Consider the following 16,405-nt stretch of genomic DNA (forward strand, 5'->3'; position numbering starts at 1 on the left):
AATATGTTGTATGTCAATGATACTTTCATAAAAATGTTTTAAAGTCCTCCCATGTGCTATTAGCCCTACAGGGGACAGGAAAGACTAGAGAGTGCATCTGACTGGAGAGACCACACATGGTGTCAGTCTTCCGAAGGACAAAGCATGGCAACGTAGACCTCGCTGGTGTGGCTCCGGGCCACGCGCGTCCTCCTCCTAGTGGCAGATGTGTGCACAGGGAGGCCAGACGGCTGCCTCCCACTCCCCGAATGCTCTGTGTCCCCTCCACTTCGGTCTGCGTAGGGACACAGGTCTCAGCCCTCCGCTGCACCTTCAAACCTGGGAGTCATCTGCAATTGCAGATTACATCAAAGGCACGCAAGACGGGTGCAGTAGGAAGAGGGGAGGGAATCCTAGATGTAAGTGAGTCCTTCAGATCCTCTACAGGTTGTCTTTCTTTCCCTTCCTGCCTCCCTCTCTCTCATACATTTACATGGTCTGAACACTTCCTCAGAAGCACGGGCTGTCAGGAACAGCCGGAGATCTGTGTTCCGATTCTGGTTGGATCCTACTTGGTACTTAACGAGTTAGAGCATTTGAAAGATTAGGGGAAAATCCTAAACCAGACAGAATCTAGGTGATTACAAGAACCCTCTCCCAGTCTCAGAGTGACAATGACACTTATTTAATAAATATCAGTTGAGTCTTTATGGTGTTGCAAGACTTCACATAGAAATCAAAATTTTTTCTGGGTTTTTTTTAGTACTTTAATTTTATTTTGTATCAGTTTCATAGCTTTTTACACATTTTTTATTGTTGTTCAAGTACAATTGTCTCCATTTTCCCCACACCATTCCCCCCACCCCAGCCATCCCCACTTCCCACCTTTGATCCTACCCACCTTTGGTTTTGTCCATGTGTCCTTTATACATGATTTCAGGAACATGTATAAAGTTTTTCTGTTTCAACAATGATTTTTTTTGTATGATAATCAACCCCCCACACTTTCTAGGACAATGCTTCTTCTCTCCCACCTCTTGATGAAATGATCTATGCTAGGTTTCATGGGAGCCTTTTATCCAGAGCTATGCTGACAGGCTTCTGGGACATGTAAGTAACCACCTCATTGCTACGTTTCCCATGTATCACACTGATACGAGAACACAGATCCAGGAACCCCGGGGCTCTCAGCCCCTGTGATGGGCTACGAAGGTGATTGCTGGGTCCTGAGAGAGCAGTGCTGGCGGTCAAATTGCATACACAGCAAGTTGCCTGCAAGAGTTTCTGAGCCCTTGGAAAATGCTTTTGTCTTATGATGCTTCTCTTCAGCAAAAGGATCCCTGCCAAGGTCAGATGACTTGCCCCACCGGCAACTCAGCAGTTACACCAGAAATAGAATTCTGCCCAGTGCTCCAGACTGCCCTGCAGGAGAGTGACAACACTACAAGCCCCTGGGCAGGAAAAAGAGGTCACCCGTGGAGTCCTTGCCTCTTATACAATGTAAAAGCTCACCTGGCCCCTGAGGTCATTACTGTCCTTGCAACTTGGAGTATGCCATCATCCTCTCAACTCTAAAAGTGACCCAAGATGGCATTGAGCAGGCTGGAGCCTAAACTGAGCCTAAATCTAAACTGAGGGTGGGCGCTGGGCACCCTGAAGCATTCGCTCAGGCTGCAGGAAGATGACAGCTGCTGGCCTCACGGTTTGCTCACTCGCTGGATGGTCCACGGAGCAGTAGCATTGGCCTCTGAAGGCAGCTGCCCAGCTGTTGGCTGGAGTGGAGTGCGGTAGAGGCTGAGCTGTTGCAGTGAGATCACCTGAGTTCAGATCCCAGCTCTCGGGCTTGTTACCACTAACTACCTGTGGGACTCTGGGCAATTAACAGCACTACTTTCTGCCTCAGTTTCTTTATCCATAAAATGTGGATGATAATTGCACCTACCTCATAAGGGCCACTGTTAGGATTAAATGAGCTAAAATGGGTGAAGTACTTAGTACCTGGCATGTAATACTCATAAGTGTCATCTAACTGTTTACTATCAGGTATTTACTCAGAAGGCTATTTAGGTGATCATTAAAAATGATGGTTACAAACAGTGATATGCTGGTAAATGTTTAACAATCCACTCTCCAGGAATAAACCTGGGATTTGTAATGTTTCCTGATTTCCATGGTTTAAATAGCCCTGTCACGGCTGATTTCAAGGACACAGAGTTGGGAACACGTGTGATAGTCGGCTCTCAAGAGCCAGCACACCGCTGGTTATGAAGCCCAGGGAGGAACATGGCAGATGCCATGATACACATATTATGTGAAAACTAGAGTTAGAAATACAAGTGATTACTAACTATGTAAAAATCAAGTGGTGCAAGGAAAAAATGCAAAGAAATACACTGAGTACTGACAGTGTTGAGTGGTGGGACTAGACAGAGCACACGTATGAATGATGCATGGACAGGGATAACAGTGTGGGGATTGGACTCAGGGCGAGAGGGGTCAGCTGTGTGGAGGGGGCAAAAAGGAAAAAGACTGGGACAACTGTAATAGAATAAACCATTAAAAAAAGGCATGGTGGGAATGTATTCGTTCTTTTAAATATTTTTTCCTTAAAGTGCTTATGTTAATTTTATAGGGAAAATTTTAAAGCAGAACTAACTAAACACACACATAAAACCTTTTTACAATGGAAAATACCAAACATAAATAACAACAGTATGATTTACCCTAGGTAATCATTAACCCATGATTACCAGTATTTTGCCAATCTTCTTTCATTTTGATTGAATAAAGTTTCTTTCCTTCCATTTATCCGAGAGGTCGGGCCATTTTACCAAAAATATTCCAGTAAAATACATAAGGACATTAAAACAAGCAAACAGAGACACTGCACCATTATCACATCTAACAAAACAAATAATTCCTCAATATCACCTAACACACAGTCCCTATTCAGATTTCCCCAAATGGGAAAGGTGTCTTTTAGTTTCCTTGAATCAAGCTTCAGACATTGTATTGGGTTGTTATTCTTTTATTCCATAACAATTATCCTGTCTTCTTCATGTCAGCAATTCATCAAAGAGGCTGATAATCTGTCCCATAAAATGTCCCACATCCTAGATTTTGCTGAATGCTTCCCATGTTTACCTGTAGTCCCCAGCTTTCCCGTAAACTGCTGTTAGATCAGATTGACTTAGACAAGAATCGCCACAGGTGGTGCCATGGATTTCCGACTGCATCAAGTTATGACACATGTAACATCTACTCGTGACACTTTTAGTGGTGCTAAGATTGATGTGTAGATTTAGAAGTGTAACACTTAAAGACAAAATTAAATAGGAGAAAATAATTGGAAGAATTCACGTAGGCAAAGGATAAGGAAGTGCGGGTCTCCATTAGTAAAGGGAAGACGTCTGCTGTTTACGAGTCAAATTTGCAGACAGGAGGGAGCCCCAGACCCTTGACTCCAGGGTTCTCGGCCTTCTACTCTCTTGTAGTGGCACAGCCCCTGGCTCCCATTGAGTTTGGTGACTCCTGTATCATCAAAAGAAGGTATGTTCTTATAAAACTTGGGAAGTTATGACAATTTTAATCAGGCGTGGTGAATATTTTGCAAAAAGAATAACAAATTCTCTGGTATGAGTCCATCACAGAAATGCCAGACACAGAATAAACTGATTTTCAGCAAAACATCAGACAAGGCCCTTTCACTCGGTTGCATGTTCCTTGCTCCCAACAACCACCACCCAGAATGGCCTCCCTACCTGGCGTCCCGCCTCCAATTCATTCTTCGAGCTATGGCCACTAGTGTTTTAAAGTACAAATCAGACCAGATCGTTGGCCTGGAAAGATTTTTCCAGTGCCTTTCTATGGTCTGTTGGAAAAACTTAAAACTCTTTATCATTTAGGTTCCTTATGATCTAGCTCATGCCCACCTCCCCAGCTTCTTACTCCTACTTGCTTTTCTTCTCTATGTCACGACTCCATGCAATGCACTGATCACACTCCACCCCATGCTGTTCTTCGGATACTATGCGTCTTCACAACTCTGGAGCTTGGATGTGATACCCCCTTATCTTCTGTCTGCTTGGCAGCTTCCCACCCACCCTCCAGACTCCTGTGCCAAGCCACGTTGACCTCCCTGGTCTGGTTTCAAAGCCCCCTCTGTTTCCTTAGAGGCCCTCACGAGTACCTCCGCTTGTTGTTCTGTCATGGCACATTGCAGATGCTCAGCCAACATTTATCAAATGAATGAATTTAAAATGAAGTACTGTAGGAAGGATGAAAAAGGTGCTGGGTGAATTTGCCATTGGCTGAACAGGCACACCCAAAAGACTGCTAAGTGCCAAGTGAGCACATCTGCACTGGACAACCCCGGCTTTGTCCTTCTTTCATCTGCTCAACATCTTTATCCCTTTTGGAGCGTGGGTTCAAATACGGACTTTACTCCAAGTGGTGTGGACTTAGGCACATCAGCTTCATTATTTATCAACAGGGATGACAATGGCATCTATCACAAAACTTGTGTTGGGGACTGAGTTGATATACATAAAGTACTTAGAACAGTGCCTGGAACATAAAAATTTTCATGTAAATGCTTCTTATTCATATTTCTGCTTAGGTCTTAACATCTGTACTTGATGGTTGGCTGTCTGAAGGCATAATTTGTATCTGATTAAATTTTATTTTCTCCACAGCATTTGACATAACTTTGGAGGATAAATGAGTATCATAGAAGCTGCCTGGGTTCCCACCCCACTTCCTCCACTGACCACGTGTGACCTTGAGAACACAGATTTAAGCCCTTTGTGCCACACTGTCTGTGAGAAAACGATAATCACGGATCTGTTGTAAAGATTACATACGATCATTCATGTAAAGCTCATAGCACATGGCACAGGGAAACTGCTTAATAAATATAAGTTATTATCACCAAATATTCCTCTTTCTTGAAAAAATGCATTTTTTGCATAAATTAAATAGAAGACTTTTAAGTCAGCATTTTGGACCTCTTTGGTTATTTTTTTCATTGTGGAGTTTTTGATATCATCCCAATCCTGCTTATATTCACACAAATAACATGGTTGGAATACTGCCTCTTCACCGGAACAAAGGACTTCTGTCATTGGTTGTATTCTGTATACCTCCTTCCACTAACTCAGAATTTAAAAACCAAATCATTCAGATCTGACGATGGAACCCAGTCCAGGGGACTCAGGACAAACGTGGGTTTTCAGCCAGGAGCAGGCGAGAACCCTCAAAGAGCTATGACTTGACAGCCAGGGCACCTTGGGCTGAACCAGGCTCAAGTGGAGGTTAAAGCAGCATTCAGGTGTTGCCCAGACAACTCAGCGCTGGGCCTGAGCTGAACTGGCCATCCCTCTGGGAGGGCTCCTTACCGAGGAGCAACACATGGCAGGCAGCGTGAGGGAAGGGGGCCTGGTTCCCGTCTTTCTCGCAGGCTAAGAGCCTCAGAGAGATGGATGGCAGGAGGGGGTGTGCAGGGGTCATCTTGCAGTGGCTTCTGAATCCTACACCCACCATCTTTCTCTCCTAAGTTTATCTTAGAGATGTGAACATGCCTTTTTTGCTTTTTAACCCAAGTTCAAATGTCCTGTAGTTCTACTTGTTAAATGTACTTTTCTTTCTTAAATGTTAATCCTCACCAGCTCCCATAGAATTACTGATGTCAAAAACCTCTTATAATAAGCTTTCAAACCTTTCTAAATATCATCTGGCTGCCAAGTTAAGCTCCATGTATCTACACGGTTTGTAGTGATCAAGGAGGAGGAGGGTTTTGAGGATTTGACGTCTGTACTACAATAATAACACTGGCTAACATTTATTGAATACTTACTGTGCTAAACATGTTCTTGCATTACTATCTTATATCTTATAGAATGGGGAGTCAGGTGTCAGCACCAACCTCATTGTAGATATGAGAAGACCCAGGAAGCAGAGTTGAAGTAACTTGTCCAAGGTCGTACAACTGGCAAGTGACAAAACTATGCTTCAAACCTGGAGTGTCTGACCTGGCAGTGGAGTTTCTAACCTGTAGTGTACACCGCTCCTCTCTTTCACCCAACTCCATAGTATATGCTATGGTCTGAATGTTTATTCTCCCACCAAAATGTACATGTTGCAATCCTAACTCCCAAGGTAATAGTACTGGAGGTTGAGCATTTGGGAGATAATTATGTCATGAGGGCAGAGATACTCTTATAAAATAATTTGAGAGCACCCTAGCCCCTTCCACCATGTGAGAATTTGATGGGAAATTGGCAGCCTAAAGCCTGGAGAGGGCTCTCACCAAGAACCTGACCATGTGGGCACCCTGTTCGCAGACTTCCAGCCTCCAGGACTGAGTGATACTGCTGTTCATAAGCCACCCAAGTGATGGTATTTTGTTATAGCAGCCTCAGTGGACGATGACAGTATCATGAGGGGTTGGAACTCATAATGGTCATGGCCTTCTGCAGTTCCCTGAGGTCACAACCTTCATCCTACTTGCTATTCTCTTTTATTCATTCATTCATTCAGCAAATATTTGCTGTGGAGCACTGATAATGTGCCACACGCCCTTAACAAGACCCTGGGGATGATACAGAGGAAGTCAAAACCTGCCCGGGCCCTGACTTTAAACAATTACAGCTCTTATGGAGCCCGCAGTTTATGGGGAACATCAACAGGGAAGGAGTATCACACACATGGATGGCTGAGTGGGGAGCAGAGAGAGCCGGGCCCTGGCAGCTTCTTGACCTGCCTGTGAGTTCACTTCTTGTGGCCTGGCAAGGATGCCAGTCTAGGAAAATGATGGCTCCCAAGGCAGAGATGGCAATTACAGAATTTGTTTGGAACAAAGATTACCTGCATTTCTTCCCAAACAAATCAGCCCAGAATGAGAAGCATGTTTAGTGCCCTCAGTCAGCACAATTCCGAGGACTGTCCCCCAGTGTCCGCCTTTTCTGCTAGACCACGTGGTAAACTCTGCCCTGGGGACGAATACTTCCATGTGGCTTTCTGGTGCAAAGCCCCCGCCAGCCTTCCATGAGGATAAAGCATTAAGATTATGGTGACTCATTTACCACCTGTGCTATTTAAATATTATTCACTAAACTTTGTTAACAATAAAGAGCTACTCTAAAGTGACCTTTCAGCCTCACTAGATATAGTTTTCCTTCAGGGTTCAGACGCCATTTCTAATGAGGTCTAAGAAAACTCACTTCTCTAAAAGGCTTAGTGTGTGGGAGTGGGGGGATGGCGTTTATTTATCTAGTTATTTACTGTTTACTTATGCTTTTATTTTGATGTGTCCTTCAAGTCACCCGAAGCGAGTGATTCTGATGAGAGCATGCTCAGTCCCTGGCCCCAGACTCAACGCTCCTTATGAGGATACAGAGAGGAGCCTCACTTAAAGTGATTTCTGAGAGACTGACATTTTATTCCAGAATCATAAATTCTGAGATTTCAAAGCTGCAAGTATCACCAATATGTCTTCTGGATAATCCCTTAATTCTAAAGAAGCAAAACCAAAATCCTCCTTGACCAAGGGGCCGGGCAGAAGGATCGGACGGGACCAGCCTCCCTGGGGCTGCACTGCAGCCCGCCTGGCGTTCACTGTCCAGATCCCACGCCTGCCTGACGCCTGTCCTCGACCAACCAAGAGCAAAGAACTCAGGGCTGGTTTTTCTCCAGAACGTGACTTCTACTATTAGAACCCTTTTCTTTTTTGTCTTAGGAACACTTCTGGGTTTGTGCCTAGCTGACTTTCCAGTTTGCGAACAATTAGACCCTTGATAAATCTTTGAAGCTTATTTCTGGCAAAGCCTCTAGACTCTCTGAGTTTATTCAGCACCCTGGAATTAGCATACGAGCCTGCAGAATGAGGGCTCAGTCCCTCAACACTGTGCCCGCCTTTGGAGGCCAGTCTCAAACCCAGGCCGCTGCCTGTGCTTCTGACCAGCTGGCTGCAAACCAGAGGTTCCCACAGTCCCCTGCGCAGGTTCACTCACTTTCCTAGAGCAGTTCATAGCACTTAGGAAAATAGTTTACTTTGGGGACTACCAGTTTTCCAAAGGATAGTGAAGCATACAAATGAATAACCAGATGACGAGAAACATAAAGCGAGGTCCTGAAGGGTCCTGAGCTTCCGTCCCCTTGAAGTTAGGCGCAGGCCACCCTCCCAGTGCAACTCAGAGGTCAGGCCAAAGCTCAAGATAAGGAGGGGATGGGCAGGGAGCCCCAGGGCAGAAGTGAAGAAGCAGCTTGCCCTCCCTGGGAGGGGAGGGGCCAATAGAGAAGGGAAATTGCCTCAAGCAGCCAGGAAGCTCACGACTTGCCAGAAGGGAGGAGGCTTGTACAGAGTACGTGTGAGTGGAGATGTTCCCCCCTTACAAAACATGACCTCGGGTAGAGAGGCAAACATGTCTCAAAGTGGCCCTCTTTTGTTGAAAAGTTGGACCTTCCCACTGGCTTTTGGAGTGCATGGGATTCTGAGAGAGGACTTTTAAACAGAAGGCGGGCAGAAACTAGCTTTCTTGGTCTCTTGGTCTCTGGGCTGTTTGGCCTTTTGGCTTCTGGGGCTCTTGCTTTGCCCCACATGAGTGGGAGCAGCAGATGACGGGACTGCTTGGAGCTTAGGCCCTTGCACAGTTGGAAGACAGCTCCTGGAGGTAAGGATGCACTCTGGGATGTGTGCCTCACTGTGCTCCAACCCATGGGATACCACGGCCCAGAGCAGGACAGCACAGGGGTCCTAGACTGCTTCCACTCTCTCCCTGAGAGCAGTGCATGGAGGCATGAGCTGGGAAGTTCCTTGTGGAAGGAGCTTCCCCTGCAGACCATGAGTGATCTGGCAGCGCATCCCAGATCCTGAGAGAGAGAGAGACTGCTGCTGCTGTGAGGCAGGAGTGACTCTGGCACCAGAGAGCGAGAGAGAATGAGCCTGGAGCTGTACAGATGGAGACTCATTTGAGTAACCACCTTGGGCTAGAGATAAGCAATAATGGGGAAATTATGGACTTGAATTTGGACTTTAATCTTCCTGGGAGTGGCTGTTTTTTTATGCTTTCTGAGAGAGATTAACTTGGAACAGAAATGCTCCCCATTAGGAAAAAAGGAGCAGAAGTAGTGTCCCTGCCAGGGAGATAAGCTTTGTCTCCTTAGTGGCTTATGGTCCAAAGGTCGCTCACTCAACCTTAGCCATGGCAGGGTTACAGCTCCTGAAACCAGGCAGGCTGGTTCCCAACAGGAAAACTCCTAAGGATGGGGCTGGTTGCCATCCTTAGGCTGGTTGCCTAATTCTGCTCCCCAGAAATTAGGAACCCAGTTTATAAAATTCTATTCCCTTCCACATACATCTTCACGTTATGCACATACACAGAGGTGGCAAGTGGCCAGGCCCTGTGCTACCTGGTTACACCAGCACACGCAAGCACTCCTGTTTACCAACCCAGATGCTCTCCATACTTGTCCTTTGGACTTTTATGGAGGCTTCATTAAGTAGGCATGGTTGATTAAATCATGGCCATTGGTGACTGACAGTCTCCAACCCTTCCCCTCCCCAGAGGCTTGTGGGGGAGGTGCTGAAAGTTCCAACCTTCTTATCATAAGGGTGGTTCACTTGGCAACCAGCCCCATCCTTAGGAGTTTTCCTGTTGGGAACCAGCCTGCCTGGTTTCAGGAGCTGTAACCCTGCCATGGCTAAGGTTGAGTGAGCGACCTTTGGACCATAAGCCACTAAGGAGACAAAGCTTATCTCCCTGGCAGGGACACTACTTCTGCTCCTTTTTTCCTAACTGGCCCCCAGTGCTTGGTCGGTTAGCCAATGACGGGTAAAATCCCTCAAGGGAGGATTGATTGATCAAGACAGGCATGATCATGTGGAGGCCCCAAGAAAGGGCTTGGGGGGCTATGGAGAAAGGGGGTGATGGACCCTCGCCCCTTGGCTTTGACATAGCCTGAGTCCTCAGTTTGTGAGAAGTCTCCAAGGGCTATCTGCCTCCTCTGCCTGACTTAAGCCTGAAACAATGACAGAGGGCAGTGCAGCCATGTGCTGGGAATGGCGGACTCCCTGGGTAATTAGGCCTGAGGAAGGATATGTAAAATCCTGTGAAGCCTGCTTTGCTAAGAATGCTCTTAGTTAAATGATAAAGGCCCGAGCAATTCCCAAAGTTTTGTAGCCTTTTAGCTGGTGGACCCTGACTGAGAAGAAGCCCTAATAGTTCTTTGTATGCTATCTACTGTTTACTGCCTGACAATGATTAATAAGTTGTACCTGAACTCCTGCGCAAAAAAAAAAAAAAAAATAATAATAAAAGCCTGTCTAGGCAAGAGTCAGGGCACTCCCCCCTTGAGGGGGTAGCCGTGTCACCCCTTTTCCTCCGCAGGACTCGGTAGTCCATGTGAATCTGTCTCACGTCTCATCCACAACACCACAGGCACCAAGAGCCATTGCATGTGTCACTTTCCAAAAGTAACCTCATTAACACAAACTCTGAGGTGGTTAAAAGGACTTGTTAGGAACAACAAAAGGCACCTTTATAGCTCTTATCACTTAGGAAACTCCAAGGGTTTCAGTAGCTCTGTGTCAGAAACTGATAAGCACCAAAGACATGAGCAAGAAATTCATGGACCAAAACCAAATAGCAACAAACATGTGATACATTTTTCAGAAGGAAACAAAGACATTTGAATTAATAAGATATTTTCCATGCACCCGATTATCTTAAATTTAAAAGACTGATAACATCAGTGAAAGATAAAAGGATGGGGAAACAGAAATGTTTTTATACACAACTGTTGGTAGAGCCTTAAGGAAATATCTTCAAAATTCCAAATCTAGGAACTTACGCTAAATACAAGCTTACAAGGAACACTAAGAAACACACTACGATCGCATTATTGCAACACTTGTTATAACAGTGAAAATACTGGAAACAGCCTATACAGCCATTTGATTATGACATAGCCAAACGATGAAACACTAGGTGGTCATTATAAGAATGAGGTAGCTCTGTATTTACTGACATATTATCAAATGCACAAAGCAAATCACAGTAAATTATGGCCACATTTTATAAACCAAAGGACTCATGGTTTTATTAGATACATACATGTGTGTAAACACATACGTATATGGCAAAATCTGGAATAATTGATACCAAACATTAGTTATGGCTATTTCTGAGGTGTACAGCCTATATTTCTGTAGCATTTGAATTTTTTCAACAAAGCTGTATTCCTTTAAAGTCATAAGAAGAAGTTTTTAAAACTCTAGTTGGAAAGATTAGAGCTGACTTAATGGAAGAGCTGACATTTCATGTCATCAAAAGCTCTGAACTGAAGAAAACCTTAAAAGTCATCTGATTTTGTGGTTTCCATATGCAAAATTTGTATTCTAATGGCATCAGAAACACTAGGAAAACTTTTTTTTAAAGTATAGATTCTTGGTCCTCATTTTCCAGCAATTCTGATTCAGAATTTCTGGTGTGAGACCAAGAAATCTGTATTTTTAAAACCATCTCCAGGTGACTCTGATACCAAAGTTGGCATAAGAACCATTTAGTTCAAACTCCTATCCAATGCAGTAACCCTCCTTTAGGGGTCTTGATGCAGATTCCTTCAGAGACTGACAATTAATACACCTATGAGAACCCTCTAGAGAGAAGATTCTGGGTGTCATTGATCACGTGTGGCATCCCACCTGAGACTCCCTTGCCCCTGCAAGATTTAAGTAAAATCTAACAGTTTCATAACATGTTAAAATTTAAAGTTGTCCCTAAGATCTTTGCAAGTTTCAGAGGGAGCAGGGAGGGAGGGCAGGACGGGGTCAGGCACTTCACATCGTGGCATGGGCGGGAGCACCATCTCAGGCTCCGGGCTCACGGAGCTTCACGTACTTTCTCAGTCTTGTACCACCTGCCTCTATAAACAGCCCCTATGTTTGAGGAACGGAGCACTGGGAACCATTCACAGGACAGCCCACAAATGAAAAACAACTGACTCACTATCTCTTCCCCTCTCACCCTTGGCCCCAGTCAAATGGACTTCCCATTCTTTAACCCTCAGAGTTTCCCAAGGCTTAAATCCTCACTTCAATTCAGTTTCCTGCTTAAATATCCTCTCAAAAAGGACTTCCCCACCACTCTATTCACTCAATTGCTTTTCTTGGTTTTTTTTTCAAAGCTATGGAACCTCCCAAGAGCTGATATAGGGTGTGTCTATTTGCAAGTTAGTCTGTTGTCCATCTCTCCTCTAATGAGTGCCCCGTGGGAGCAGGCGCTCCGCCCACCTGCTTTATTTACTGGCCTTTCTCCAGTGGCTGCAACAGCACCACGTACAGAGGTCTGATACTCAGAAATGTATATCGATTGATGGATGAAGGAGTGAATGAATAAATGAAGATATGTTTGGTTCTCTCAATCCATCCAGATCTGTCCTCCCCAGATCTGCCCTATGCAATTCCCCTAGTTTCCCATTTCTTACTGGCTTCCCTCCCTCCCCTCTCCCTTTTCTACAAACTCTTCTCTCTCAGGAAAACAATAAATTTCTCTCCCTGCTTCTCCCTTTTTAAAAAGTAGGCTTTATTTTTTAGAGCAGCTTTAAGTTCAGAGCAAAATTGAACTGAAGATAGAGGTTTCCCCACACCTGCGCCCCCTATGTGTACAGCCTCCCCTATTCTCGCAGCCCCCTTCCCCTTGCCTTTTGGTGGGAGTTTTCCTCATGTCCTCTGCTCCTTTCAAATCTGACACTTCTGCTCCAGCGATCAATCTCACCCACACAAATCAGACTTTTTAAGGCATTTCTCCCAGTCATTGACAGTTGTCTCCATGGGAGAAATTCTGTGCCACAGATAAAGACATTAGGTTTATATTCACTCACAATCTCTCTTTCCATAACTGCCACTAAGTGACCTTGCCTCTCAGGAGCAGAAGAGAACATGTCTGTTGTCTCTTCCACGTGGCCGCCCTCGCTGAAGATGCTTCTTTGGCCAAATTCCGTGGTTCTCAATTTCCGGTGCTAAATCCCAATAGTCTGGAAGAAGGGCTCCAGTAGGGCTGGTCGTGATCTGAGTCCTCGAGGGCACAGTCAGAGGGTTATCAGCAGGCACTGACACTCGGTGAACTGGTGCGCATCTAGGTTTTGACATGGGACTGGAAAGTTCAAAAGTTTAAGTTCCTAGGCTAGTTAAGTCAAGAAAAAGAATGTTTCCTCATGTCTCTATAATGTAAATAATTTAAATAATTTAGCAGCTTGGTTAAAATGACTCCATTTAATTTTTTTTCTATTTTCACTCTTTTTTCAAGGTAGGTCATTGGGATTGAGCTAAAACACCCAGCTGTGTTACAGAATGGCTCGGAGCGGGAAAAAGGACCACATATTCGGAATCGGAAAGGCCAGTGTGAAGCAGAGTACTGGGAGCAGAGGAGACACACAGGAGTGTGTTTTTCTACAACAATCTTCTTTTGCTAATTTTTCTATGAGATTAAAATTTCTTATTGAGTGGTGTTATAGGCTCCCTATTTATTTTGGCTTGACTTAGTTCCAGCTGCTTTAAGACTAGATGGCTTACACAACAAATATTTATTTCTTACTGTTCTGGAGGCTGGAGAGTCTAGGATCAAGAGGCTGGCAGATCTGGTCCTGGATTGCACATGGCAATCCTCTCATTGTACTGTTGCATGGCAAAGGGCAGAGAGAGCCCCCTTGCCTCTCCTACAGGGATGCTAATCCCATCATGGGGGCTCCACCCTCAATTTAATCACCTCCAAAGGCCCCACCACCTAATATCCACATTGGGGGTTAGGATTTCAACACATAAATTGGGGGGGGGACATAAACATACAGTCCATAATATGCCTCTTAATCGTTTATGTAGTTTCTCTAGACTGACATTTACTTTTTTTATTTCATTACATTTTTGTAAATAGATAATATATTTTCCAAGATTCAAAAGCAAAACTCTACAGAAGGGTAAACACAGAGCCATCTCATTTCCACCTCTAGCCTTCTACCTTTTTCTTTCTATTTTTTAAATTTTTTATTTATTATTTTGGGGGAAAGGATAAGGGAGGGTCCCACCTTTTTCTTCTTTATTCCCCCCTTTTAAACCATTTTTCCATGTTCTTTATTATTTAAAAATAAGCAAAATGTCTATATAGTTTTCCCCTTTTTTCTTATATAACATGTAGTTGAACAATAAGGAATGTTCTGGCCTTAGTCTTTTTTACTTAATATTTCACTTAACACACTTGGAGAACATTCCAGGGCAGTACCTAGGGTCTTCCTCATTCTGGTGTTCAGCTGCTGAGCACTCTTGTGTGGATGAACCATAGTTTATGTGGACAATTGGGTTGTTTACAATTATTTTATGATTATAAACGACACTGAAATGAATCATCTTTTACATCTCACTTTCTATTTGCACAGCATATTGGTAGGATAGATTCCTAGAAACATAATTGATGGGTCAAAAGATTGTTGCTTGTCTTCTAGTTTTGTCATAATATCTTTCATTGTAAGTTTCTACTTTTTTTCTATTTAATGCTCTTAAATATTGTCATGACTTCCTTGGCAGAACCTGTTCTGATACTAAGTTATAACAGTATTCTTTTCTATTTTCTCCAAAAATGCTTATGGACACACACAAATATGGTGGAACCTTGGTTCTCAAACTTAATTAATTCTGGAAAACTGTTCAAGAGCGATTTGTTCAAAACCCAAATCCCCTGTGTTTGTCACCTGAGAGACACATGTAATGATACGGGTACCAGCATAAAAGGATTGTCAGGTTCAGAATCAAGTCCAGAAGTTTTGGTAGACAACTGAGACAGGTTTTCCATGAACAACTTGGTTGAGAACTAAGGATGTTTGAGAACCAGGATGTTTGAGAACCAAGGTTTGACTATACACTTGCATTTATATATATATGGATTTCAAATTGTTCACTCAAATAATTAGGGATCTAATTATTTTCTCCGATAAAGATATCCTGTAATACTCTGTGCCTCATTTACGGAACGAATCACCTTCCTTCTCCTTCTGCCTGGAATGCTAAATTGGTGTCAAGTATTAACTCTCCTACTAGACCGTGAGCTCCTGGACAGCAAAAATTGTGCCTTATTCTCTTTTATATACCTGATAGCTTTTACCACAGTCCTGGCTTATGATACATGTGAAATGCTTCTTTGATGAATTCAATAGAAAATAGAAGGTATAGAATGGTGGCCAGATTTCCAATTTCAGGCACAATAGAGTGAGAGAAAACAGACTTATGTTGCCATTAGAGACAGTGCAATTTGGGTAGGATAAGCTTTGAAAACTCCAGTAATATGGGACATCGGTGTAAATTACAAAAAAAAAAATTATTGGAGGCCTCTTACAGTTTATGAAAATTCTGGGTGAAACAACTCAGAAATACTCAAAAGCAGATTTTATTATATTTGCAGTAGATCACAATACAAATATATTGATGGGAGTGACTTCTTTAGAAATCAGTACTTTATGGGGAGAAATTTCATTTATTCAACAAATATTAGACTGAACCAAAAAGTAAGCAGTGATATTTAACTATTTTTTTAATCTACGAAAACTGAGGTTTCATTTGGTTTCATCTAACATTGACTGAACTCTGACTGTGCCCCAGGGAATGTCATGCCTCTCTCCCCAGGTGGCTGTCTTCTCAGATCCTGGCTGGATACCAGGCATCTGATCCCCTGAACAGTTCAGGGGAGACGTGCACAGACTCTTCCATCGCGCTCTGCCTGAAAAACTGTTTCCCTAATTTTAGTCACTCAGGTACCACCCTTAGATTTTAGTTCTATCTATATTCACTCAGTATTCTTTATGTCTTATTCTGTTTCCTTAAATACATTTACTTTAAAAGAATATTTTATATTATCTTAAGTGAGTACACTAGAATCACATTATGAATGGAAAGTCAGGGATAAACCCACATGAGAAAATCCCCAAAATTCAGTCACGTGCTCCCTGCTTAAAATAACCAATGTCTTCCAAACGCCTTTCCCAGCTGACAAAAGTGCTGCGTGATCTCGTCCCCCTGAACCACTCTCTCTGCTTCATCCCCTCTCGTCCAGGCCTGGTGCCCTTCTCTAGGCCCTGGACCCACCAAGCTCACTCTTCCTCTGTATTTGGCACAACCAGTTCTGTGTGTGTGTGTGTGTGTGTGTGTGTGTGTGTGTGTGTGTGACTCCAGCCTTAGCTTTATGTCACCTCCTAGAGTGGTCAGTCTTGGTGTCCTGCCCAGGAACCCAGGAATACTATATACAAGTATAGTATTTTTCTCAAAAGAAATTTTTTGAAAGTAAATTTAAAAATATTTTTAAATAAAAATCTTTAAAAAATTATACATCATACATTATCATTGTACAAATGCTACTGCAAAAGAGTGAAAGTTCCTCCATCCCTA

Source organism: Artibeus jamaicensis, unplaced genomic scaffold (genome assembly GCF_021234435.1).
Source record: "Artibeus jamaicensis isolate MK-2021 breed Jamaican fruit bat unplaced genomic scaffold, CSHL_Jam_final contig_373, whole genome shotgun sequence".
NCBI classification, from domain to species: Eukaryota; Metazoa; Chordata; class Mammalia; order Chiroptera; family Phyllostomidae; genus Artibeus; species Artibeus jamaicensis.